The 26,851-nt window shown below is 47.8% G+C and overlaps 1 protein-coding gene across 2 annotated transcripts in view; it reads right to left on the bottom strand.

The window, feature by feature from the left end:
- Window positions 1–26,513, bottom strand: part of LOC134351082 (zinc finger MIZ domain-containing protein 1-like) — a 241,725-nt gene extending 215,212 nt beyond the window's left edge. Inside the window, exons 1-2 of one of the 2 annotated variants that reach the window (XM_063057132.1) lie at window positions 26,366–26,513; window positions 25,737–25,879 (exon numbers count right to left, since the gene is read on the bottom strand). The gene's annotated coding sequence lies outside the window, so the exon portion shown is untranslated. The remainder of the gene's footprint in view (window positions 1–25,736; window positions 25,880–26,365) is intronic. The other variant, XM_063057131.1, reaches the window with a different exon arrangement.
- Window positions 26,514–26,851: the final 338 nt, after the last annotated feature.

The raw sequence follows: 26,851 nt of genomic DNA on the forward strand, positions 1-26,851 counted from the left end.
CCAACAGCTTCAATTTATATTGGTCAGCACAGCCTGTAGAGTCGCTCTCTCACAGTCCCAGTGACTCAGGCTTAATCCTGACCTCCTGTGAGCTTACCTTGGGTTCTCCGGTTTCCCGAGACGGGTGAGCCAGGGGGAACCGTATCGCTGAGACACTCCCCAGCTACCGGTTATCTGAGATACGCGTGGATCCCGCAGAGGAGAGGGAGAGCTGCCAACTCAACCATCAGGCTCTTGAACCAAAGGGGATAACTTCACTCAACTTCACTTGCCCCATCATTGAAATGTTCCCACAACCTATGGACTCACTTTCAAGGACACTTCATTTCACTCTCTCAATATTCATTGTTTATTGATTAATTAATTATTGTAATATTATTGTTTCTTCTTTTTGTATATTTGCAGTTTGTTGCCTCTGCACTCTGGTTGAACGCCCTAGTTGAGCAATCTTTCATTGATTCTGTTATGGTTATTATTCTATAGATTTATTGAGAATGCCCACAGGAAAATGAATCTCAGGGTTGTATATAGTGACATATATGTACTTTGAACTTTGAAAAAGAAATTAAAAACACTGCACAATGGTGAAAGAAATTTCCAAGCAAAAGGAACAGAAAAACCCTTGGAAGTGATTGCAGGAAATGAGGTTCCCTATAGTTCGAGGCTGGTGTGAAATGAATTTCCCCACAGAACCCTTTGAAGTGACCGAGGAAAATGAGATTCCCCATAGTTGGAGGCCTGCATCTTTTGAAATCAAGCTTGCTTCTCAGGGCACAAGAGAGTCTGTAGATGCTGGAGATCCAGAGTAACACACGCCAAGTGCTTGAGGGGCTCCACAGGTCAGCAGTATCTACAGACAGGAATAAAGAGGTGACTTTTCAGGCCAAGATCCTGGTGTCCTGATGAAGTGACTCGGCCTGAAACATCGACTGTTTATTCATCTCCATAGATGCTGCCCGACCTGCTGAGTTCCTCCAGTATTTTGTGTGTTTCTTTTCTGAGGTTTTGTAATAATTTTTGTGAGTCTCTCTGCCTTGAGGATGACGGGGCACACAAGGACTTGTGCTGCGCTCAGTATCTGGGGAGGAGAGAGAGAGAGAGCTCCGGCCTGTACCGATGTCCCAACCTATGTACGGAGAGCAGAATTTCACCGCAGCCCTGGGCTGCTGTGGGCTGATAAATGTCATTCACAGCACGTCTCCACCACAAGTGCGCACGCAGTGTTGGGAAAGGCTCTCTGCACGCGCCATATGTTCTCCACGACTTATGTCAAGGAGGTTCAAATACTTCAGAGTGTCATCGTGAAAAGCGTCCACCTCTGCGCGCTGTAATGACAAGTTACTGCAGTGTAGATTGCGCTTAACAAAACAAGTGTCTGTTTCACTGCAAGGGTTGGGGGGAGGAGGAATGGCAGGGTAATCCTTTCTGTTTGACAATGCCCGTTTGCCGCACAACCCTGCTTTCAATCCCCTTCATCTGTGTCTTCATCAGGATTTATATTAGTCTCGCCTGCACTGGGCTCAGCCACGTTGCCGTAGAAACAATGGAGCATTTCCCTCCAAATCAATACAGACAGCAGACAGCACATTCCTGCCGCAGTCATTAAGCCCATTTCTGTTAACCTGAGCGATGTGATTAAAACAATGACTACAGATCCCTCGGCTCTGCAGTCCTACACTGCCATGACTGAATTAATATTCTGGACTCCTTTCCTTGCCTTTAGAGTCGATTTTGGGGTCAAACTGCAGCCCAGGTGATCCCAATCCACCCTCCAGCCTGACAACGCATAGAACAAAATGCTCCACGGTGCACATGAATTGGGGTGGGGGGGGGTACTTTTGCTGACATTAAGTGAACACGTGCCAAAACTTGTCCCTCGTACCACCTCTGCTGTCCGTACCACGCACGGAGCAGGGAGGGAACCCACTGAGTGTATTCGATAGAGAGATAGATACTGTATTGATCCCAAAGGGATTTACAGCGTCACAGTAGCATTGCAAGTGCACAGATATAAATATTAGAAGAGAAGTAGAAAGAATAAAAAATAAGTTACCTCAAACAGTCTAACGGGCGGGGGGGGGGGGGGTCACCACTTCCCCGGCTACAGGTTGACTCATTATGGAGTCTAATGGCTGAGGGTAAGAATGACCACATATAGCGCTCTTTGGAGAAGCTTACTTGTTTTAGCACTGAAAGTGTTCCTCTGTTCAGCCAAGGTGGCATGCAGAGGGTGAGAACCATTGTCCAGAATTGCCAGGATTTTCCGTAGGGTCCTTTGTTCTACCACAGCCTCCAGTGTGTCCAGTTTGGCTCCAATAATGGAGCCAGCCTTAGACGATGGTGTGATAATCCCACCTGAATCGTTCCTGCTGTCAGGTTCCAACCTGATGGCAAGAAATCGATTTCTCCAACGCCCAGTAATTACTCCCCCACCCCTTTCATTGTAACACACACACACAAAACGATGGAGAAACTCAGCAGGTCAGCGTGTATGGGGAAGAATAAAAATGATGAAGGGCCTCGGCTCTTTATTCCGCCCCACAGATAAGTGGAAAAGGTAAAGGGCTGAGGGGGAACCTGATAGGAGAGGGGCGCGGACCGTGGGAGAAAGGCAAGGATGAAGAGCACCAGGGGGAGATGCAGGACAGGAGAAGAGGCAAGAGTGGGCAATGCAAGAGGAAGAGGAAGAGGAAGAAAAATTACCAAAAGTTAGAGAGAAGATCTCGATGAAGGGTCTCAGCCTGAAACATTGATTGTTTATTCCCCTCCACAGATGCTGCCTGACCTGCTGAGTTCCTCCAGCATCATGTGCGTGTATTGCTCTGGATTTCCAGCATCTGGAGAACCTCGTGGTTCTGTCTGGCAACAGTGTACTGTCCTCCCAGACCAAACTGTCCATCTCCGGGCGTGGAAGAGGCAGGGATCAGGAGGCACCTGGTACGTTGGCTTTCATATCAGGAAGGTTTGAGCCCAGAAGCGAGAATGTCTCAGTCCAGCCACACGGGGTCCTGGTGAGACCACACCTGCAGAATCGTGTGGTAAGGATTCACTTGCCAGAGAGAGAGCAGTGAAGGTTTCTCAATCTGACTGATGTGACGCAGGAATGTACCAGAGGCAAAAGGAGAGATTAAATTGACTATACACACAAAATGGAGGAGAAACTCAGCAGATCAGGCAGCATCTATGAAGGGGACTAACAGTTGACATCCTGGGACTAGAAGACTCGGAGCCCAGGACTGGAAAAAGCTGCAGAGAGGGTTGTAAACTCAGCCTGGTTCATCATGGGCTCCAGCCTCCCCACCACTGTCAAGGCCATCTTCAATAGGTGAGGCCTCCAAGGTCTCTACCGCCAACGAGCAGCCTTCTGGAAAGAGGCGGCGGGTCCCCAGTGCACAGCGGCATCCCACAACCGGCGACACGTGACGCAAGAAGGGCTCCCATTTCTGACGTCCCGACATTCCTTTTTACGTAGGACTAAATTTATTTCAAGACGCCGCATGGAACAGGCCCTCTGGCCCAACAAGCTGTACTGCCCAGCAATACATCCCAAGCAAGGGACAATTTACAAAAACCAATTAGCCTACTGACCGGTACACCTCTGGACTGTGGGAGGAAACCAGAGCACCCAGAGGAAACCCACGCGGTGACAGGGAGCACGTGCACGCTCCTTACAGACAGTGCTGGAACCGAACTCCCAGCTGTAATAGCATGGCGCTAGGCTAGCACCCCTTATGGGATCTGGCCACCAGGGAGGCGGGCCTGCGTTGAAACGGCAATGGAACTGAGCGGGTCGCCGGTGAGGAACGACGCCAGTCACCCATCAGGAACAGCGCCAGATTGCCAGCCTTATATAGTTATCGAATCCCTGCGAATTTATCGGCTCGGGTTAAAACCACACTTGGAGATCTGCCACGTAATGAAATCAGTGTAATCAGGCACTGGCAGTGAACTGATACTCGACAGTCAGCTGAACAGTTGCTTTCAAGGCTTCAAGCATGCAAACACTCGTCCTAAGCTTCAGCGTCTAAATAAAATTAACAGCTGATTCTGCAGTCAATCTGTGCTGCTGTTCTCTCACTGCAAACATAATGTTGTGCTAATCTCAAGGAACCCCTTTCCTGAGCCACATAATCCCACTTGAGCTTTTAATTGTGTCTTAAACTGAATCAAAACAGTTCACCAGCTCAGTCAGCAGATGCACCTCTCGCTCAGCAGCTACGTGTCCCTTCCTGCTCAGTTCGGAGCTGGCCGTGGTATGTTACCAAAGACTCCAGCAAATTTACACAGATGCACTGTGGAGAGCATCCTGACTGGTGAGGTGACCTCACTGACACCAGCCGAATGCTTCCAATGGTGGGGAGTCTGAGATCAGAGAACACAGCCTCAGGACAGAAGGACGTCCATTTAGAACAGCAATTTTCCTTAACCAGAGAGTGGTGAATCTGTGCAATTCACTGTCATAGCTGGCTCTGTCACTGGGTATATTTAAGGCAGAGGTTGATAGATCCTCGATTTGTCAGGGCATGAAGGGATACAGGAGATTGGGTCTGAGAGGGAACTGGATCAGCCATGATGAAATGGCAGAGCTGACTCGACGGGCCAAATTCTGCTCCTATGTCTTGTGGTCTTAGAGTAAAGCTGCATCATCGTCTGGTATGGAGACACCGCAGCACAGGATTGGGAAGAGCTGCAGAGTCACCCAGCCCCAAGATGGGCACTAGACTCCCATCACCGGGACATTTCAAAGGTGGTGCCCCAAAAGAGGGGCCATCATAAAGGATCTACATCACCCAGGAGATATTATATGTGTGTGTGCGTGCGTACGTCTGTGTGTGCGAGAGTGCGCGTGAGAGAGCACGAGAGAGTGCATGTGAGAGTGGGTTATATATCTGTGTGTCTGTATGAGTGTGTCTATCTCTGTGTATGGGTGTGCATGTGTGTATGATTGTGTGTGTGTGTGTGTGTGTGTGTGTGTGTGTGTGTGTGTCTGTGTGTCTGTGTGTCTGTGTGTTTGGGTTTGAAGTACAGGTTGTATTTCTGGCTCTGTTTTATAACTCAAATGCAACAATCTTCAGACCCTTTGTTCCAGGCATTCAAGACATTCTATGGGTTAATGTGTTCCTGTGTTTTCTATAAAATAACCCTGAACAGAGACCGTGACGCAAAATGAATATTTTATCACCTGCTAACCGGTGATTCTGATCTCGAATGAGAGCAGAGGAGACTGTAATTTTCCCATGGGTATTCTTGAGTCAGAATCCTTGCACAGAAAGTCCACACAAGGGATCAATGATTTGTGAAGAAGCCGGCCAGTAAACTACACTGTGGTTTCGTTTTCAACGGTCATCAGTTCTTCACACCAGAGCAGCTGACACAAAACACTGGAGGAACTCGGCAGTCAGGCAGCATCGATGGAAACGAATAAACAGTCGGCGTTTCGGGCCGAGACACTTCATCAGGATTGAGAAGGAAGGAGGAAGATGTCAAGATAAGAAGGTGGGGGGAGAGGAGGAGGATAGCTGGAAGATGACAGGTGAAGCCAGGTGGGTGGGAAAGGTAGAGGAGAGTGGACTATGGGAGAAAGGGAAGGAGGAGAGGCACCAGCGGAAGTAACAGGCAGGTGAGAAGATGTAAGAGCCCAGAGTGGGGAATAGAAGTAGAGGGAAGGGGGAGGGGCAAAGGAAAAAATGGAGGGGGAAATTACCAGAAGGAGAAACCGACATTTGTGCCATCAGGTTGAAGGCTAGACAGAATATAAGGTGTTGCTCCTCCACTGTAAGAGTGGTCTCGTCTTGGCACAAGAGGAGGCTGTGGACCAACATGTCAGAACAGAAATGGGGGGAGGAATTAAAACAGTTGGCCATTGGGAAATTCTGCTTTTGGTGGATGGAGCGGAGGTGCTTGACAAAGTGGTCCCCCAATTTATGTCGACACTAGCATCTGTAGTTTTGGCCATCCCACAGCTCACTGAGAAATGTCTGCATTGAACAGTTACCACGGGCTGAAATACACGAAGAGCATTATATGTCCAACCTCTATTTCCATCTCACTCATTTTCACTTTTACTCTGACCTTCCTAAATTTCCATCGTCCTTTACCTTTCAATCCCTTGTTCATTTCCTTGTCCCATCACCGCTTCATTCCTACGTTCCTATCATCCCCTCAAAACCAATCAATAATGTCCAAGACCTTGGCTCCAATACAACTGGATCCTTGGTTTCCTCACTTGCAGACCCTAGTCAGTTCGGATTGGCAACGACATCTCCTCCACCAGCTCCACCAGCAACAGGTGCACCACAAGCCTGTGTGCTTAGCCCCCTGCTCTGCTCACGCTAAGTTTATGACTGTGTGGCTAAGCACAGATCCAATGCCGTAATTAAGCCTGCTGATGACACCACCATCGTTGGCTGAATCAAAGTTGGTGATGAATCAGTATAGAGGAGGGAGACTGGAAATCTGGCTGAGTGGTACCACAATAACAACCTCTCACTCATTGTCAGCTAGACCAAGCAGCTGATCATCGACTTCAGGAGAAGAAAACCAGAGTCCCTGAGCCAGTCCTCATCGGAGGATGAGCGGTGGAGAGGGCCAGCAACTTTAAGTTCCTCGCTGTTACTAATTTAGAGGATCTTTCATGGGTCCAAAATGTAAGTGCCATTCCAAAGCAACAGCGGCAACTCTACTTTCTTAGGAGTTTGTAACGATTCGGCATGACATCTGAAACTTTGACAAACTTCGATAGATGTGCAGTGGAGAGTACAGTGATTGGTTGTATCACAGCCTGATATGGAAACACCAATGCCCTTGAACGGAAGAGCCCACAAAAAGTAGTGGATATGGCCCAGCCCATCTCATATACAGCCCTCCTCACCTTTGAGCATATCTGCATGGAGTGCTGTCGCAGAAAAGCAGCATCTACCATCAAGGACCCTGCCACCAAGACCATGCTCTTTTCTCTCCGCTGCCGGCAGGTAGGAGGTACAGGAACGTTGGTGGCTCTGGGCTTGAATTCACTGGAGGTTTTGAGAATGAGGTGGGATCTCAGCAAAACCTACTGAACACTGAAAGGCTTAGACAGAGTGGACCGATGTTTCCTACAGTGGGTGGGCTTAGGATCAGAGGACACAGCCTCAGAATAGGATGTTCCATTGGAACAGATAAGCCAGAGCGGGTGGTGTAGTGACATCAGCATCGGACTTTGAGGCAAATGTCCCCAGTTCGAATCCGGCCGGCTCCTTGCGTGCTTTCCATCAGTGCCGGGTTGAACTCGGCCTCGTAAAAAACAGTCAAATGCTGCGGAAATGGCGCCTAATGTGCCACAAGGCGTGAAAAGGAACAACACCATTAGAACTGAGATGAGGAGGAATTTCTTTATAGCCACGGGGTGGTATTTAAAGTGAAGGTTCTGAATTAGTAAGGCCGTCAAAGGTAACATGGAGATGGCAGGAGAATGGGGTTGAAAGGAAAATAAATCAGCCATGATTGATCGGCAGAGACAGTCGATGGCCTAATTCTGTTCCTATGGCTTATGGTCTTATGATCTACGTTCCCGGGCGGCAGAAGATACCCATGACTGGTAAATCGATCCCGCCAGTCTCCTGCGCGCTCCCGTATATTTCCAAGCTTTGTATAATCCAGGTGTCCCTAACCTTCAGTACATTAGAAAAGTCTGAAGCACACACAGCATACATAGCTCAGGTGCCTAAGAGGTCTGCACAGTACAGTAGCAATTTTATGTATTGCCCTGCACTGCAGCAACAAAAGAAACAAGTTTCTTGATACATGTGAGTGATGATAAACCCGATTCTGACATGGGTCTCTGTCGTTTACTGAGATTGGGAAGGGGACAGGGAGAGGGGAATCATGGTTGGGAAAAGGGGAAGGGAGAGGGGAGGGAGTAGGAAGCACCAGAGAGACATTCTGTAACGATCAATAAACCGATTGTTTGGAAGCAAATGACCTTGCCTGGTGTCTGCACCCACACCACCCACTCTTGGCACTCTTCTGCCACTTCTCCCCCCCACCCCTCCTGTGGCGCTCGACTCTCGCCATTCCCAACGTCCTTTGCTCTGGCCAGAGTTACAAATTCGCTCTCCGCTCCACGTTGACAACACGGTACTGTGCAAAAGTCTCGGACACACTAGCCACTGTACATGAGTGTGGCCAAGACTGTGTACTGTGTCACGTAGGACAAATCGCCAGGCCGTAGTGGTGGTCCGGGTTGGTCTACAGCGTGGAATGATCCTCAGATCGAAGGAGACAAGCACCCACGTGCTGCCCCTGTGGCAGCAGAGACACTGTGATAAACTGCCCGGAACACGGGTGATTAAACGTAACCCAGGTATCCATGAATCGCAATGGTGACATTTACAGCTGCCTCGTGAGTCAGCACTGGGTTCAGTAAAAAATCACTCACCCTGTGTGTATTATCAAATGTTAAGTGATATAACCTTCATCAAGATAGTGTCAGAGAGCACACAAGCACAGAAGCAGGCCGTTCGGCCCAGCTAGTCCATACCAAACTGTTTTCGGCCAAGTCCTATTGACCTGCATGTAGACCGTAGCCCTCCCGTCCACTTCCTTGTCCAAGCTTCTCCTGAATGTTGCAACGGAACCCGCATCCACTGCCTCTCAAGACACTTCTCTTACTTCAGAGTAAATAGATCATAAGACATAGAGCAGGAGTAGGCCATTCAGCCCATCGAGTCTGCTCCGCTTTACATCATGGCTGATTTATTATCATCCCTCTCAACCCCATTCGCCTTCCTTCTCCCCCCAACTTTTGACGTTCTTACAAATCAAAAACCTGTCAACCTCCACTTTAAATAAACCCAATGACTTGTCCTCCTTAGCCATCTGTAACAATGAATTCCACAGAGCCACCATTCTCTGGCATCTCTATTCTGAAGGGACGTCCTCGTATCCTGAGGCTGTGCCCGCTGATCCTGGACTTTTTCAAGTGAAAACATCCTCTCCACAGCCACTCTAAGCTTTTTGATATTCCATAGTTTTCAATAATATCAAAAAAACATTCCTTCTTCTTCAGCCCTTTATCTCTTCCACCTTCCAATTTCCCCCGGGATCAATAAAGTATGACTATGACTATGACTCTGACTATGACTATCCCCCTCCCAGCTCCTTACTTCATTCTACCTCCTGCCCAACCCACCTTCCCCCTCACCTGTTTTCACCCATCACTTGCCAGCTTGTACTCCATCCCCCCACCCATCTTCTTGTTTAGGCGCCCTCGCCCTTCCTTTCGAGTCCTCACAGAGGGTCTTGGCCTGAAACGTTGACTGTTTATTCCCCTCCATAGATGCTGCCTGACCTCTGATTTCCTGCAGCATTTTTGTGCGTAACAAGGCCAAGCACTTAGTTAGGTTACAATCCCTAGTCAAGAAATCCAAAAGTAAGAAAAACTAAAACTTCAAAAGCTGAATTGTCAGAAGTTCAAAAGTATTCATCCTCTCTGCTCAGTACTTAGTTGAACCAGTCCTTCCAACTATTAAAGTCAATAAGTCTCTACTAGCTTTGCACAACGTGATGGAGCAAGATTTGACCATTCTCCTTGCAAAATTGCTCAAACTGTGCCAGGTTAGTTGGGGGGAGGCAGTGGACAGTAATCTCAAGGCTTTGCCAGAGACGTTCTGTCGGGTTAAGGTCAGAGGTCTGCTGGGTCACTCAGGACATTAAATTTTCTTCATTTGAAGCCACTCCATGGCTGCTCTGGCAGTGAGCTTTGCTTCCTGGCAGAGACGAGCAGGTTTTTAATCCAGGATCTCTATGTATTTAGCATCTTTCATCTTCCCATCAAACCAGAACAGGTTTCCAGTCCCTGCTGCTGAAAAGCATCCCCATAACATGAACACGAGAAATCCTGCAGATGCTGGAAATTCAAGGAAACACATCAAAGTTGCTGGTGAACGCAGCAGGCCAGGCAGCATCTCTAGGAAGAGGTACAGTCGATGTTTCAGGCTGAGATCCTTCGTCAGGACTAACTGAAGGGAGAGTGAGTAAGAGATTTGGAAGTGGGAGGGGGAGGGGGAGATCCAAAATGATAGGAGAAGACAGGAGGGGGAGGGATGGAGCCAAGAGCTGGACAGGTGATAGGCAAAAGGGATATGAGAGGATCATGGGACAGGAGGCCCAGGGAGAAAGAAAAGCTTACACCACCTTATATTCCGTCTGGGTAGCCTCCAACCTGATGGCATGAACATCTGACTTCTCAAACTTCCGCTAATGCCCCACCTCCCCCTCGTACCCCATCCGTTATTTATTTATATACACACATTCTTTCTCTCTCTCTCCTTTTTCTCCCTCTGTCCCTCTCACTATACTCCTTGCCCATCCTCTGGGTTCCCCCCCCCTTTTCCTTCTCCCTAGGCCTCCTGTCCCATGATCCTCTCGTATCCCTTTTGCCAATCACCTGTCCAGCTCTTGGCTCCATCCCTCCCCCTCATGTCTTCTCCTATCCTCCCCCTCCCCCTCCCACTTTCAAATCTCTTACTAGCTCTTCCTTCAGTTAGTCCTGATGAAGGGTCTCGGCCCGAAACGTCAACTGTATCTCTTCCTAGGGATGTTGCCCGGCCTGCTGCAACTTTGATGTGTGTTGTTCCCATAACATGATATTACCTCCACCAAACTTTACAGCAGAGATGGTGTTATCTGGCTGTTGCGCAGGAATGGTGTTTCCTGGCTGATTTATGCCACACACACACCACTTAGTGTTGAGGCCAAAAAGTTCCACCCTAAAGTGTTAAGGCGTTAGCCCGACACTCACCCGACCACAAACCTTCTTCCACATCTTTACAGCATCTTCCAAGTGATACTTTGCAAAGCCTTTACAGGCAAGGATATGCGTTTTGTTTAGGCCTTGCCGCTCTTCCCTCTCTGTGCAAGGTCTTAGAATTGTGGAGCCATGAACTTCATCAGTAGTTGCAGCACCGACTTCTGCCAAAAGCCAGAACTCTTCCTTTCCAGTCCTGATGAAGGCTCCAGAGCCCAAAACATCGACTGTTTATTCCCCTCTATAGATGCTGCTTGACTTGCTGAGTTTCTCCCGAATGTGGAGTTTTTTTTGGCCGTGTCAATCAGGAGAGTGAAGAGTGAGCACCACCTGCCTGAGTTTAGCCGTGGAGATAACTGGGCGGCTGAAAGGCATTGGGTCGTAATTCAGACCTTGTAAAGTCAAGCTAAACTTCTGTTTAAAGTCTTGATGTACGTGTGATAAATAAATTATTCTGAATCCTGATCTGACCTGAACTTTCTTTGTAGCTGTTACACAATGACTTAGATGAGGGAATTAAATGCAGCATCTCCAAGTTTGCGGATGACACGAAGCTGGGTGGCAGTGTTAGCTGTGAGGAGGATGCTAAGAGGATGCAGGATGACTTGGATAGGTTGGGTGAGTGGGCAAATTCATGGCAGATGCAATTTAATGTGGATAAATGTGAGGTTATCCATTTTGGTGGCAAAAACAGGAAAACAGATTATTATCTGAATGGTGGCCAATTAGGAAAAGGGGAGGTGCAACAAGACCTGGGTGTCATCATACACCAGTCATTGAAAGTGGGCATGCAGGTACAGCAGGCGGTGAAAAAGGCGAATGGTATGCTGGCATTTATAGCGAGAGGATTCGAGTACAGGAGCAGGGAGTTACTACTGCGGTTGTACAAGGCCTTGGTGAGACCACACCTGGAGTATTGTGTGCAGTTTTGGTCCCCTAATCTGAGGAAAGACATTCTTGCCATAGAGGGAGTACAAAGAAGGTTCACCAGATTGATTCCTGGGATGGCACGACTTTCATATGATGAAAGACTGGATCAACTGGGCTTATACTCTCTGGAATTTAGAAGATTGAGGGGGGATCTTATTGAAATGTATAAAATCCTAAAGGGATTGGACAGGTCAGATGTAGGAAGATTGTTCCCGATGTTGGGTAAGTCCAGAACGAGGGGTCACAGTTTGAGGATAAAAGGGAAGTCTTTTAGGACCGAGATTAGGAAAAACTTCACACCGAGAGTGGTGAATCTGTGGAATTCTCTGCCACAGGAAACAGTTGAGGCCAGTTCATTGGCTATATTTAAGAGGGAGTTAGATATGGCCCTTGTGGCTAAAGGGATCAGGGGTATGGAGGGAAGGCAGGTACAGGGTTCTGAGTTGGATGATCAGTCATGATCATACTGAATGGCGGTGCAGGCTCGAAGGGCCGAATGGCCTACTCCTGCACCTATTTTCTATGTTTCTACATCATTTGCATTCTATGATTGACCATAAGACATAGGAACAGAATTAGCCATTTGGACCATCGAGTGTGCTCCAACCTTTAACATGGCTGACTTATTTTCCCTCTCAACCCCATCCCCCGCCTCTCCTTTGACACCCTTACTCATCAATGAACCAATCAATTCCAATTCCGGTGTTTGGACACTGCTCTCTGACAGGTATCTGTTGACTGCATTTGACGAGGAGCTATCCTCCCATGAAAGTGTCAAAAAGGCTCAACAACGGTGGCTGTTGATCCCTGCAATATCTCACACAATCCCAGCTGCGACCACCATTGTGGCATTCCCTGTGCTACTGCCCTATCCCGCAGACCTCCGCACCATCCAGCACATCAGAACCACGTTTAATATCACTGACATGTCGTGAAATTTGTTGTTTTGTGGCAGCAGTACAATGCAATATATATTACTGTACGTATATGTATATAAAAAATATTTTAAAATAATTAGTGCAAAGAGAGAAAAAAAAGTAGTGAATTAGTGTCCATTGGTCCATCGTCCATTCAAAAATCAGATGACATGGGGAAGAAGCTGTTCCTGAATTGTTTGGACATTTACACCAATATCAAAGTTGGAATAGCGGTTTGCGAACATGCCAACGATGAGGACAAAACCATGGAGAGGGCCAAGGGGCTACATTTAGTTTTCCAGACAAGAAAAAAAATAGACTATTTATCAAAGGCAAGGAATAATTTTAAAGATTTGCTTTATTTTAAAAGTCGACCTTCATTTGTCACATGTACATCAAAACACACAGTTAGTATCAACAGCCAACACAGCCTGAAGATGTGCTACAGATCAGCCTGCAAGTGTCGTCCTGCTTCCGGTATCAATACAGCATGCCCACATCACAGTAACCCTTACCCGTAAAGTAGGTCTTTGGACTGTGGGAGGAAACAGGAGCACCCGGAGGAAACCCATGCAGTCACGGGGAGAACGTACAAACTCCTTACAGGCAGCAGTGGGAATTGAACCCACATCACTGGCGCTGTTATAGGGTTACACTAACCACTATTCTACCATGCCGCCACTAATCCTCAAATTTGCTAATCCCCAATCCTGCATTCCTCCCCTGAAATAGTTCCACACCAGCTTCCTGCCCCAGTGTAACCTTGGGAGCAGTTCAGGCAAATCATAACACATGCAGAGAAGACAACACTGAACACTCAAGATTAAATAATGAATCTGAAAAGTTGTCCTCCTTACCAACCGAGCCTCTGGACGTGGAGGTTTGTAAGCCTGGTTTAGCTAGGTTCTATCATTGGGGAATCAGCACCAAGCAGAAAAAAATTTTAAAATGACAATACGACAATCTCTTCAGCAATGAGTACACTCATCAACTGCAAACACTTTAGGAAATTGCAACGTACTGCTTTTGCTGTGCGGCAGGGTGGAGATGCGTCTCTACCAAGGGAGGTGTAACGTGTTCTTCCCTCCGCCAGCCTGCAGATCACCCTTGGGCAAGGTGTAGCACCTGCTTAGCCCCTTGCCACCAGATCAGGGTGATGTGAAGCCATGGGAGCTGGTGGTGGATGGTCGTACGAGCAGCCGGTGCAGATCACAAGTCCCGGTTATGTGACCACTGATGCCAGGCAGACAATCTCTGAAGAGTATTGATAATGGCTGGGGTCACCTGTCTTGTAAAGACACTGCCCAGAAGGCGGCAATGGCAAACCATATCTGTGGAAAAATTTGCCAGGAACAATCACACTCCATGATCGCCCATGTCATATGACACAACACATAATGATGACGATGACAACTGCTTTTGCTGGGGAAAAGTAAATCTTCAGTCATTCACCTGCAGTTTTTGAATTTTTCACTCTCAAATTTCCATGGATGTATCTCCGACACTTTCATAGTAAGTCAAACTCAGATTCCTGACTTTAAATTCTCCACAAGTTCTCAAATAGGATTTACTTCCTGCACCTCAGCAATGGGGAGCCACTGTTTGTGCTGAGGGACTTGGAACAGATTTTAGAAAAGCAAACGGGTTGGGGTTAGTGAGTTGAGGGCACGCTACATTGGTGCTGGAAGCAGGGCAACACTTGTGGGCTGCCCCCAGCACATCCCTGGCCTGGTTATTGACAGAACAGATGCAGTTTACTGTATGTTTCGATGTATGTGTGAGAAATAAAGCTAATCTTTAACTTGCCCACCTCCAAGAAGACAACAAACTTGTCGCTGGGTTTGGAGCCTTGCCTGCCTCAGTGATCCGGAGAGCGATGCTGGCTGGAGTCAGGGCTTTGTGCTTTGGCTCTTGGTAGGGTCACCCATGCCAAGCAGGTCAAAGGGTAGAGGCCAGACTAAGAGTGGTCCACCAGTCCTTCAGGCTTGGGGGTTCAGCTCAGGGCTAATAACCCTGACCGGAAAAACAAAATTGTTATGGAAACAGCAGTGAAGAATCCTTCTACGTCTGAGTGCGACGGTATTCCTGAGTCTCCACTTGGGACTTGCATGTCCGACAGTAGTGAAAACTGAGAGGAAGCTACTGACACGATGAAGGAAGCCAAGAACACTGTCAGAAATGGAGGTCCTTCATTGCTGCCCTAAATGCCAGCAGCATAATGGGCAGTAAGCAGGTTCATTTGCCCAGCATGGTGCCAGCCTGGCTGTCAGACGTGGCATGAAGCATTGGCTGGGGTTGTCTCCGGACCCAGGCCAGGGAACCTGAGCCCTTGGCTCAAATCTCAACCGTACCTGAGTGCAGGAAGGCTGGAGACAATCAGGAGTTTATGAGTGTTGGAGGTCTGTGAAGGATGTTCTCCCACCAGATCAATGCCATCTACCTAAATACCCACAGTGGAGAGCATTCTGACTGGTTACAGCACAGTCTGGAATCTCCAATACCCTCGAGTGGCCCTAATTGGTATTGCAATCGCTCTTACACCTAGTGTTCCAGGGCAACGAGGCGAGGTACGGGAGTGAGACCGCACGGCTGGTTGAATGGTGACACAATAACAGCCTCGCACTTAACGTAAGCAAGACTAAAGAACCGCTTTCAGGTGAGGAAAGCCCGGAATCCCTGTCACTGCCCATAAGGAGTTTGTACATTCTCCCCGTGACCGTGTGGGTTTCCTCTGGGTGCCAATTTCCTCCCACAGGAAAGACGTACGGGATAGTAGGTTAGGTAGTCATTGTAACTTGTCCCGTGATTATGCTAGAATTAAATCCGGGGTCGCTGGGCAGCCTGGCTCACAGGGCTGGAGGGGCTTGGTCCACACAGTATCTCAGTAAATTAAAGAACACACACTGAGGGGTCAGCGGTGGAAAGGGTGAACAGCCTCAAGTTTCTGGGTGCCAACATGTCAGAGCATCTATCCTGGGCCCGACACACTGACCCAATTAAGGAGTTTGAGATTTGGTACGTCACCTTGCGAATTTCTATACACAGGTTCTATGCAAAGCTTAAACACAAAATACTCTGCAGATGCTGGGGTCAAAGCAACACTCACTACACACTGGAGGAACTCAGCAGGTCGGGCAGCATCAGTGGAAACGATCAGTCAACGTTTTGGGCCGGAACCCTTCGTCAGGACTGAAGGGGGAAGGGGCAGCGGCCCTATAAAGAAGGTGGGAGGAGGGTGGGAAGGAGAAGGCCGGTAGGTTCCGGGTGAAAAACCAGTAAGGGGAAAGACAAAGGGGTGGCGGAGGGGAAGCAGGGAGGTGATAGGCAGGAAAGGTGAAGAAGGAATAGGGGAAAACACAATCGGTAGTAGAAGGAGGCGGAACCATGAGAGAGGTGATAGGCAGCTGGGGGAGGGGGCAGAGTGAAACTGGGATGGGGGAAGGGAGGGGGAGGGAATTACTGGAAGTTGGAGAATTCAATGTTCATGCCAAAGCTTCTGACTGGCTCTATCACTGCCTGGCATAGAAGTACAGGACCACAAGAGGTCACAGAGGGTCCCAGACTGTGCCAGCTCCATCATTGGCACAACCTCCCCCCCCACCAGCGAGGACCTCTCTAAGAGACAGCGCCTCAAATGGTTGGCATCCATCATTAAGGGCCCCCACCACGCAGAATAGATCCACTGCTCGTTACCACCATCGGAGAGGTGATACAGGAGTCTGAAGACAGAAATTCAATGAGTTTCTTCCCCTCCACCATCAGATTTCTGAGAAACTTGTGAACACTACTTTGTCATTCCATTTTTGTTTTGCGTTTATCAATTTGTTTAATTTATAGCAATTTTATGACTGTTGCTACAAATCAACAAATTTCACAGCAATTACTGTAAGTCAGTGATAATAATCCTGTTTCCAATTCTGATTTGGTGCAAAGTGCAGGAACTTTGGTGATCCCAGTGTTAACTTGGTCTTCCGAGTTCTGCATTTTAGATCAATCAATATTAGCTTAATGCTGTTTGCTCAGGATTTCCTGGGCCACTATTTAAATATATTAGCACCTCACATCTCCAGCGGACAAAGAGATTTAATTCAAATGCATTATGAATTAATAAACCCAGGTGCAGGGTCTGAAGGTCTACACGTTTGTTTTAAATGTGCCATTATTATTGCATCTGACTACAAACACAGACCTATGAACTGGAAGTAGCAACAGGCAATCTGTCCACCTTTCAATAAGGTTGCGGCTGATAGGTCCTAATTTAAACTCTGCACTCTCAATCATCCAAGGTTACTTCCCCCCTCTTGTGTTTCAAGATTCTAGTTATTTACGTACTCTTTCACTTAGAGCAGGAATTCCCAACCATTTTTTTTAATGCCATGGAGCCTTAACATTAACTGAGGGGTCTGTGCACTCCAGGTTGAGAACCCCTGATTTGGAGAAACAGCATTAAATAGGCCCTTTGGCCTTTCAAACCATACCGCTCATCAACCCCTACTTAACCCTAGCCTAAGCACGGGATAATTTACCATGATGAATTAACCAATCCGGCAGGTCTCTGGGCTGTGGGAGAAACTGAAGAAAACATGCACATTCCATGAGGAGGGCATCTTTAAAGATTGTGTCGGAATTGAACTCCAGACTCCAACGTCCCGAGCTGTAATAGTGTCACACTACCAGGGTGCCCAAATTTGTCACGTGTACATCGGAACATGCGCTCATTTTTGTCAACTGAAATCAGCGAAGAACGTGCCGGGCAGCCTATAAGTGTCACTGGTGCTTTCAGTACCAACATGGCGTGCCCGTAATTTACTTACCCCAACGACTTTGGAATGTGTGAGGAACCTATGGTACATGAGGGGAAACTCACACAGTCATGGAGAGAATATACAAACTCTTTACAGACGGTGGCGGGAAGCGAACCCTGATCTTATGTTGGTTCGTTCATTCATTTTGTGCCGTGTGGTATGACGTGGGTGATCACAGTCTTCCCATGAGCACGATTGTTCTTGGCAAATTATCCTACAGAAGTGGTTTGCCATTGCCTTCTTCTGGGCAGTGTCTTTACAAGATGGGTGGCCCCAACCATTATCAATACTCTTCAGAGATTGTCTGCCTGGCGTCAGCGGTCGCGTAACCAGGACTTGTGATCTGCACCAACTGCTCGTACGACCATCCACCACCTGCTCCCATGGTTTCACATCACCCTGATCGGGGGTTAAGCAGGTGCTACAACTCGTCCAATGGTTAGTGGAGGGAAGGAGCGCCTTACATCTCCTTTGGTAGAGATGTATCTCCACCCTGCCACCCTCCTGATCTTACGGCTGATGCTGTAAAACACTGTGCTAACTGCTACATTACCCCTGCCTTTAAAAAATATTCAATGTCCTTTGAAGAAGTGAGTTCTAGAAAGTTAAGACCTCCTGGAAGAAAAATATTTGCTTCATCTATGTGCTAAGGTTACCGCCCCTCATTTTTAAATGTTATCCTTCACACCCTAGATCGCCCACAAGAGGATTTACGCAGAGAGTGGCGAGTGCAGGGAATGGGCTGCCGGCGACGGTGGTGGAGGCAAATACAACAGGGTCTTTTAAAGAGACTCTTGGATTGGTACATGGATCTTCCAAAAATAGAGGGTTATGGGTAACCCTAGGTAATTTCCAAAGTGAGGGCATGTTCAGCACAGCATTGTGGGCCGAAGGGCCTGTATTTTGCTGTAGGTTTTCTATGTTTCCATTGCCAGGGCTCTTTTATTTATTTTTATAGACGGAGTAGACAGGGAGTATCTGTTTCCCAGGGTTGAAATGTCTAATACCAGAGGACATGCATTAAAGGTGAGAGTGGCTGGATTCAAAAGGGATGTGAGGGGTAAGTTTTTTTACTCAGAGAGTGGTGGCTGCCTGGTATGGTGGTGATGGAAAATACATTAGAGGCTTTTAAGAGACGTTTGGATAGGCACATGGGTGTGAGGAAGATGGAGGATATGGACATGGTGTACGTAGGAGGGATTAGTGTTTGGGTGTTTTTGATTTGCTTTTTAGCTGGGTCAGCACAACATTGTGGGCCGAATGGCCTGTTCCTGTGCTGTATTGTTCTGTGTCATATACCATCATTGACACAAGAAAGCAGCATCCATCATCAAGGACCCCCACCCTCCAGGCCATGTTCTATTCTTGCTACTGCCATCGGGAAGGAGGTACAAGACCCACACCACCAGGTTCAGGGACAGTTATTACCCTACAATCATCAGGCTCCTCAACCAGTGTGGGTAATTTCACTTACTTCGATTCTCAACAGATTCCACAACCTGTGGGATCTCTACAACTCATGTTCTCAGAATTATTTTGTTTATTTGCATGGTATTTCTTGATTTTCCTGTAAATAAACGTAGGAAAATCAATCTCAAAGTAGCATATGGTGACCAACAAGTACTTTGATAATAAATTTACTTTGAACTTTGATGTACTTGTGCATGTGACAATAAACTTGAATTTGACTTTATAACTTCCCTACTTTTGTATTGAAGGTGGGGGTGGAAATGGAGATATCTCCATCAAAGGAGTTACAAGGCACTCCTTCCCTCCGCTAGCCTGCAGGTCACCCTTGGGCGAGGTGTAGCACCTGCTTTGCCCCCCGATCAGGGTCAGGTGAAACCATGGGAGCAGGTGGTGGATGGTCGTTCGAGCAGCCGGTGCAGATCACAAGTCCTGGTTATGTGACCACTGATACCAGACAGACAATCTCTGAAGAGTATTGATATTGGCTGGGGTCACCCATCTTGTAAAGACACTGCCCAGAAGAAGACAATGGCAAATCACTTCTGTAGAAAGATTTGCCAAGAACAATCGTGGCCATGGAAAGACGATGATTGCCCACGTAATACAACTTGACACGTAACAAGCGAACAAACTTTGTACTGAATTCTCCAGCAATAAAACAATAACATTCCTCTTCAGAATCAGAATCATGTTTAATATCACTGGCGTACATCATGAAACGTGTTAACTTTGCGGCAGCAGTACAATGCAATACATAATAGAGAAAAAAATTGTGAATTACAGTGTATATATACTATAATTTAAATGTATGCAAAAATTAACATAGTGAGGTAGTGTTCATGGCTTCAATGTCCATTCAGAAATCGGATGGCAGGGGGAAGAAGCTGTTCCTGAATCATTGAGCATGTGCCTTCAGGCTCCTGTACCTCCTCCCTGATGGTAGCAGTGAGAAGGGAGCATGTCCTGGGTGGTGGGGGTCCTTAGTGATGGATGCCACCTTTCTGGGACACCACTCCTTGAAAATATCTTGGATCCTACGGAGGCTAGTACCCATGATGGAGATGACTAACTTTATAACTCCCTGCAGCTTTCTTCAATCCCATGCACCATCCCGCCCCAACCCCCCAGACCAGACGGTGATGCAGCCAGATAGAATGCCCTCCATAGCATTTCTCATGTTCATAATTACTTGCAATACCTACATACTCAGTTTTTGCACATTTTGCACCAGGACCTCCACTTCCCCAGTGGCTCGGATAAAATGGAGCTGATATTGACTTAATTAAACATAGTTTTATATTGACTACCTAAGAAACCTAATTACCTTACTTTAATTAGAGTGAATATTAGAGCTCTTGCAAAGGTTGCACAGAGACCTGGCGGTAGACTGCAGACAGGAGAGACTGCAGGTGTTGATGCGCACTCTCTGTTGTTCCCAGAGGGCGGGAACTTTAGGAATACAGGGCTGTGTGAGAAGATGGTTAGGATCGCAAATAAGCAAAACGCTGGAGGATCTCAGCAGGTCAAACAATATCTGTGGAGGGAGCGACACACAAAATGCTGGAGGAACTCAGCAGGCCTGGCAGCACTTGGTCAAGCACTGTCGCTCTCTCTGCCACCGTAGCTCACTGGTCACCCATTTCCGTTTCATTTCCCATTCCCATTCTGCCACAATAAGGCCACTCTCAGGCTGGAGGAGCAACACCTTGTGTGCGTTGGTGAAGCCTCCAACCTGAAGGCATGAACATCGACGTCTCAAACTTTCAGTAATTTCTCCCCCCTTCTCTCTTTTTCTATTCTCCATTCTGGCTCCACTCTTACCCTGCCTTTCTCCTCGCCTGCCTATCACCTCCCTCTGGTTCCCCTCCTCCTTCCCTTCCCTTCCTCACCTGGTCCACTGTCCCCTCCTATCAGATTCCTTCTTCCTCAGCCCTTCACCTTTTCCACCTATCACCTCCAGCTTCTCATTTCACACCCTCACCTAGTCTTCCTTATCACCTGCTAGCTTCTGCTCCTTCTCCCACCCACCCTCCACACCATCTCAGTCTGCCTTCTGCCCCCTTCCTTTCCAGTGCTGATGAAGGGTCTCGGCCCGAAGCGTCGACTGTTTATTCCCCTCCATAGATTCTGCCCGACCTGCTGAGTTCCTCCAGCAGTTTGTGTGTTGCTCTGAGTTTCCAGCATCTGCACAATCTCCTGTGTTTATGATTTGTGAGGGAAAATCGACAGTTGATGTTTTGGATCAAGATCCTTCATCTGGGCTGACAAGGAGATGAAACCCAGATGAAAGATCTCAGCCTGGAACACATTCCATTTGCTTATTGAGAAACAGCACGGAACAGGCCCTTCTGGCCCTTTGACCTGCGTCGCCCAGCAACCCCCAATTTAACCCTCGCCTCATCACGGGACAACTTACAACGATCAATTAACCTACTGACCAGTACGCCTTTGGACTGTGGGAGGAAACCGGAGCACCCGGAGGAAACCCAAGCATTGCAGGGGGAGGACGTACTCCTTGCACATGACGTCAGAATTGAACTCCAAACTCCAATGCCCAAGTCAAATGGCTTGCTACTAGGTGCCCACTTTTATTTACTGGAAGGAGGGCATTGGCTCTGACCGAGACAACCTCTTCAAGTCTTAAAATGAGGTGGGACACTGTTGGCTTGACTGAACCTTGTGGGACTTGCTGTGCTGGTGACACTTGTAGGCTGAAGCCAGCGTATCCTTGGGTTGTGCTGGTTGCTAACACACACAACACATCTCACTGTATGTTTCGACGTGCACGTGATCAGCAAGTCTGAATCTGAACCAGACTTCAGTGGAGATGGGAGCCGATAGGGAGATGGTCACCTCTCTCCTCACACCTGATCCTCTCCTCTTTACCAGAGTTTGAGATTTGACCCCACCAACCCTACTACACCCCCACTAACCTGAGCCAACAGCCCTGCCTGACCCTAAGCACCCACACTAAAACACCCTCTGATCCTAACCAACATTCACTGACTCTCACCCACACCCATCTTCACCCTGCACACATTCCCACACATACATAATTCGAAACAAGGACCCTACCACAAACCCCCTGACCATTCCACACCTCCCCCGTACCTTGCATACACAATTATACCCGGCACCCCCTCTACCACTTATAAAAAGATAAATAATACTTAAGCATAGATTCCAATAAAGGCTAGTGCGATGCAGTAGATTAATGAAAGCCTGGGCTAGATCAAAGTGGCAGATTCACTTACTGAATCTCCAGTCATGAGATTGATAAACACAAGAGGGACCATTTTCCTACTGCCCACGTACCCTTACCCAAGTGATGCATTAATAGATAGATATCAAACCCTGCTTTCATACAGAATTTTAAGCATAATTAAATACACAAAGTGCTCCCAAGAGTACAGTAATCACCAATGACAATCTGACTCGGTGCGACTTGAGAAAGGAGTTTTTAAACAACATCAAAAAGGAGGCGGGGGCAGATGGTGGTCATAGCACTGAAAACCCAGTCGAGAGGGACGGTAAATCAGGCATTAGCCTCAACCCGTGACTTCCTTCCTACTGGGAAACTCTGCACAGGAGTAAGTGTGCTGTCTTGGCCCTGGCACATAAGTGCAGTTACAAAGAAATCAGGGCAGCACCTCTACTTGCTAAGGGATTTGCGAAGATTCGGCACGACATCTAAAACTTTAGCAACACACATCAAAGTTGCTGGTGAACGCAGCAGGCCAGGCAGCATCTCTAGGAAGAGCTACAGTCAACGTTTCAGGCCGAGACCCTTCATCAGGACTAACTGAAGGAAGAGTTAGTAAGAGATTTGGAAGTGGGAGGGGGAGGGGGAGATCCAAAATGATAGGAGAAGACAGGAGGGGGAGGGATGGACCAAAATCTAAAACTTTAGCCAACTTCTACAGATGCGTGGCGGAGAGTATACAGACTGGTTGCACCACAGCCTGATAAGGAAACATCAATGCCCTCGAACGGAGAATCGTACAGAAGGTAGTGGAGACTGCTAGCCCATCACAAGTAAAGCCCTCCCCATCACTGAGCACATCCACACAGAGCGATGTTGCTGGAAAGCAGCATCCATCGTCAGGAACTCCCACCACACAGGCCACGCTCTCTTCTCAATGCTGCCATCAAGAAGGTGGTACTGGAGCCTCATGTCCCACACCACCAGGTTCAGAACAGTTATTACCCCTTAACCATCAGGTCCCACACCACCAGGTTCAGGAACAGTTATTACCCCTCAACCATCAGGTCCCACACCACCAGGTTCAGGAACAGTTATTACCACTCAACCATCAGGTCCCACACCACCAGGTTCAGGAACAGTTATTACCCCTCAACCATCAGGTCCCACACCACCAGGTTCAGGAACAGTTATTACCCCTCAACCATCAGGTCCCACACCACCAGGTTCAGGAACAGTTATTACCCCTCAACCATCAGGTCCCACACCACCAGGTTCAGGAACAGTTATTACTCCTCAACCATCAGGTCCCACACCACCAGGTTCAGGAACAGTTATTACCCCTCAACCATCAGGTCCCACACCACCAGGTTCAGGAACAGTTATTACCCCTCAACCATCACATCTCACACCACCAGGTTCAGGAACAGTTATTACCCCTCAACCGTCAGGTCCCACACCACCAGGTTCAGGAACAGTTATTACCCCTCAACCATCAGGTCCCACACCACCAGGTTCAGGAACAGTTATTACCCCTCAACCATCAGGTCCCACACCACCAGGTTCAGGAACAGTTATTACCCCTCAACCGTCAGGTCCCACACCACCAGGTTCAGGAACAAAAGTTATTACCCCTCAACCATCAGGTCCCACACCACCAGGTTCAGGAACAGTTATTACCCCTCAACCCCCTTCAGTGAAATGTTCCCTCAACCTATGGGCTCATCTTCAATAACTCTTCATCTCATGTTCTCAATATTTATTGTCATCTGCGTATTTTGACCTTTTGGGAGTGGTCTTTCATTGATTCTATTATGGTTATTGTATTTATTGAGTATTCCCACAAGAAGCTGAATCTCAGTGTATGTACTTTGAACAATGGGGCAAGATCAGAGCTCAGCACGAACACAGGCCTCCAGCCCAGCTGCTCCCAGTCAATCAAATGCGCATCCAATCAGACCCGACTGGCCAATCTTCCTCTGAATCAGGTGTCTCCCGGCCTGGGCTCCACAGACCCCTTGTTTAATGGTATTAGACAAAGGCGTAAAAAAGTTTGGGAACCTCTGGTCCAAACCTTTCCTATCCACGTACATGTCCAACCACCTTGTACAAGTTTTTTCCTCTGCAATTCATTCTATACACCATAAGGCAACAGAAGCAGAATTAGGCCATTCAGCCCATCAAGTCTGCTCTGCTATCCCACAATTTCTTATTTATTTTCCCCATTAACTCCGTTTTCCTGCCTTCTCCCCTACTAATCAAGAACCTACCAGTCTCTGCTTTAAATATACCAAGACTTGACCACCTCAGACATTTACAGCAACAAAATAGACAGATTCAGCACCCTCTGACAAAAGACATTCCTCAGTGTGTCCTGTTCTAAAGAGATGTTCCTGTATTCTGACTCTGTGCCTGCTGGACCGCGATAGGAAACATCCTGTGCACGTCCACTCCGTCTTGCCTTTCAATATCCAGTAGGTTTCTATTTCTCTGAACTCTGGTGTGTCAAGTTCAGAGTCATCAAACACTCCTCGTATGTTAACCCTTTCACTCCTGGGATCATTCTCATGAACCTCCTCTGCACTCTCTCAAATACCAGCACATCCATTCTTAGACGTGGAGCCCCAAACTGCTGACAAGACTCCACATGTTGCCTGATCAAGCCTTGGCATTACAGCCTTCCTTTTATATTCTAGGCCCTCAAAATTAATGTTAACATTGCATTTGCCTTCTCTACCGCTGACTCAACCTGCATATTAGTAAGGAAGGTGAATGAGGTGTTAACATTAGGGAATTAACTTTAGGAAAACCTGGGCTGGGAATCCCAAGTCCCTTTGCACCTTTGATTTCTGAATTCACTCCCCATTTTCTTGTCTGCATCTTTATTCCTTCTACCAAAGTGCATGACCAGAGACTACCCTACCTTGTATACCATCTGCCACCCTCTGAGTAAAAAAAATGCCCCTCATCTTCCTACTAAACCTCTCCCTTCTCATCTTTTACCTGCGCCCTCTACTTCTGATTCCCCACCCATGGAGAAGAAGACTGTGCATTCACCCCATCTATGTCCCTCATGATTTCACACACCTCCATATCATGATACTGTTGAACTCTGGAGTCTGCAAGCTGACTGTAGTCACTGAACCAACCAAGACGCACCTTTGTGGCCAGGTGCTAAAGTTGGGGACCCATACGCCAGTGAGAAATTCATGGCACTGGACAGGTGAGACAGGTATATATATATATACACACACACATACATACACAAGCAGTAAGATAATTCGGAACTGTTTTGCTCTTAAACTTGGAGATGCCAGAAATGGCAGGGAGTGAAAATGAAACAATTTCACCCCTTCAACAAGTTAGAAACTGCAAAGAATTTGGAGGTATCAACAATCATATTGAATGTTATAATGAAAATGAAGATTTGGAGGATGCAATCGTTGATGGCATTGCATGAAGACAAGTCATGAGCTACACTTGGTATCTGTGCTGATTTTATTCATTTACAGTGACAAGCATTACGAACTAAAACACAATTTTATAGTATTGCAGTAGTATTTGATAGTGTTCGAATTTGTTCTGTTTCATTTAAATACATACTGAGTTGGTCTTTTTTTATATACCTTTTTAACTATTTCCGTGAGGCTTCGTCTGATAGGGGCAGCCGCTTAAATTGACCAAAATGTACTCTTCTCGATGTGAGATGTGTCCCAATTATCCGGTATACTCTCAGCAGGAAGGAATTTACTTTGATATACCTGTGTGTCTGTAAACAAACCGTGGAAACCACGACGTTCTCAGGTAAATTTAGTTCCATCCAGACAACTCGTGTGTTGGAATTATCTATCTGTGCATCTCTTTCTCTCTGATTTACCGGCAACCCTGTCCGCGCTCTCTAGTTCTTCAGACTGGGTCTGAGAGGAGGTGGGGTCCTCAGTTCATGTGATGCTCCCCATTCGTACTCAAATACCTCCCCCCCGGGGGGTGGTCTTGGGTCTCTGCACAGTCCTCCCCCTCCCCTCTGACTCCCAGAGACCGGGGGTCAGGCTCCAGCCCCCGCGTTCAGGTACGGTAAAACATCCCCCGGCCGAGGAGGTGGGCGGACTGTCCCCAGGGTCCCGACCACCCTCCTCGGCGCGGCGGCTCTCGCCCACCATTCATTGTCGCCCCCGGCACGCTTTGGCCATTCACTCAACAAACGGCGCGCCCCCGTCCCGTCCCGCTCCGAGACGCCGACTGCTCGGTTACTCACGCAGCCCAGCGAGGCTCGATGCGACCGGGGGCTGCCGGCTCCTCCGCTTCGCCGCCAGCCTGGGTCAGAGCCCGGCTCACAATGCAGAGAGTGCCTGCTCCACAGTGTCGGGTTACACTCTCTCAGTGGAGGGCCGGCCGCACGAAAAACCCTAACGGGAGCACCGAGGCGCCGGAATGGATCGCCCACCATTCCATCTCATTCCCTGTCCCGGGTCCATTAACTCCCTGAACGGCGGTTCGGACTGCGGGGTGGGGATGGGGGGAGAGAGGTGAGCAGGGACTGTCTGTGTGAGTGTGCGTCTGCGTGGCTGTGTTATGGGATGTGTGTCTGTCTGAGCATCTGCTTCTGTGTTATTGTGTGTGCGTGAGCGTCTCAGTGTGTTGTGTGTCTGCGTGTGTGAGGGTGTGTTATTGTATTTTAGATTATGAGGACACGCAGTCCTCTTTTATTGTCATTTAGTAATGCATGCATTAAGAAATGATA

Source organism: Mobula hypostoma, chromosome 8, assembly GCF_963921235.1.
Source record: "Mobula hypostoma chromosome 8, sMobHyp1.1, whole genome shotgun sequence".
Classification (NCBI taxonomy): domain Eukaryota; kingdom Metazoa; phylum Chordata; class Chondrichthyes; order Myliobatiformes; family Myliobatidae; genus Mobula; species Mobula hypostoma.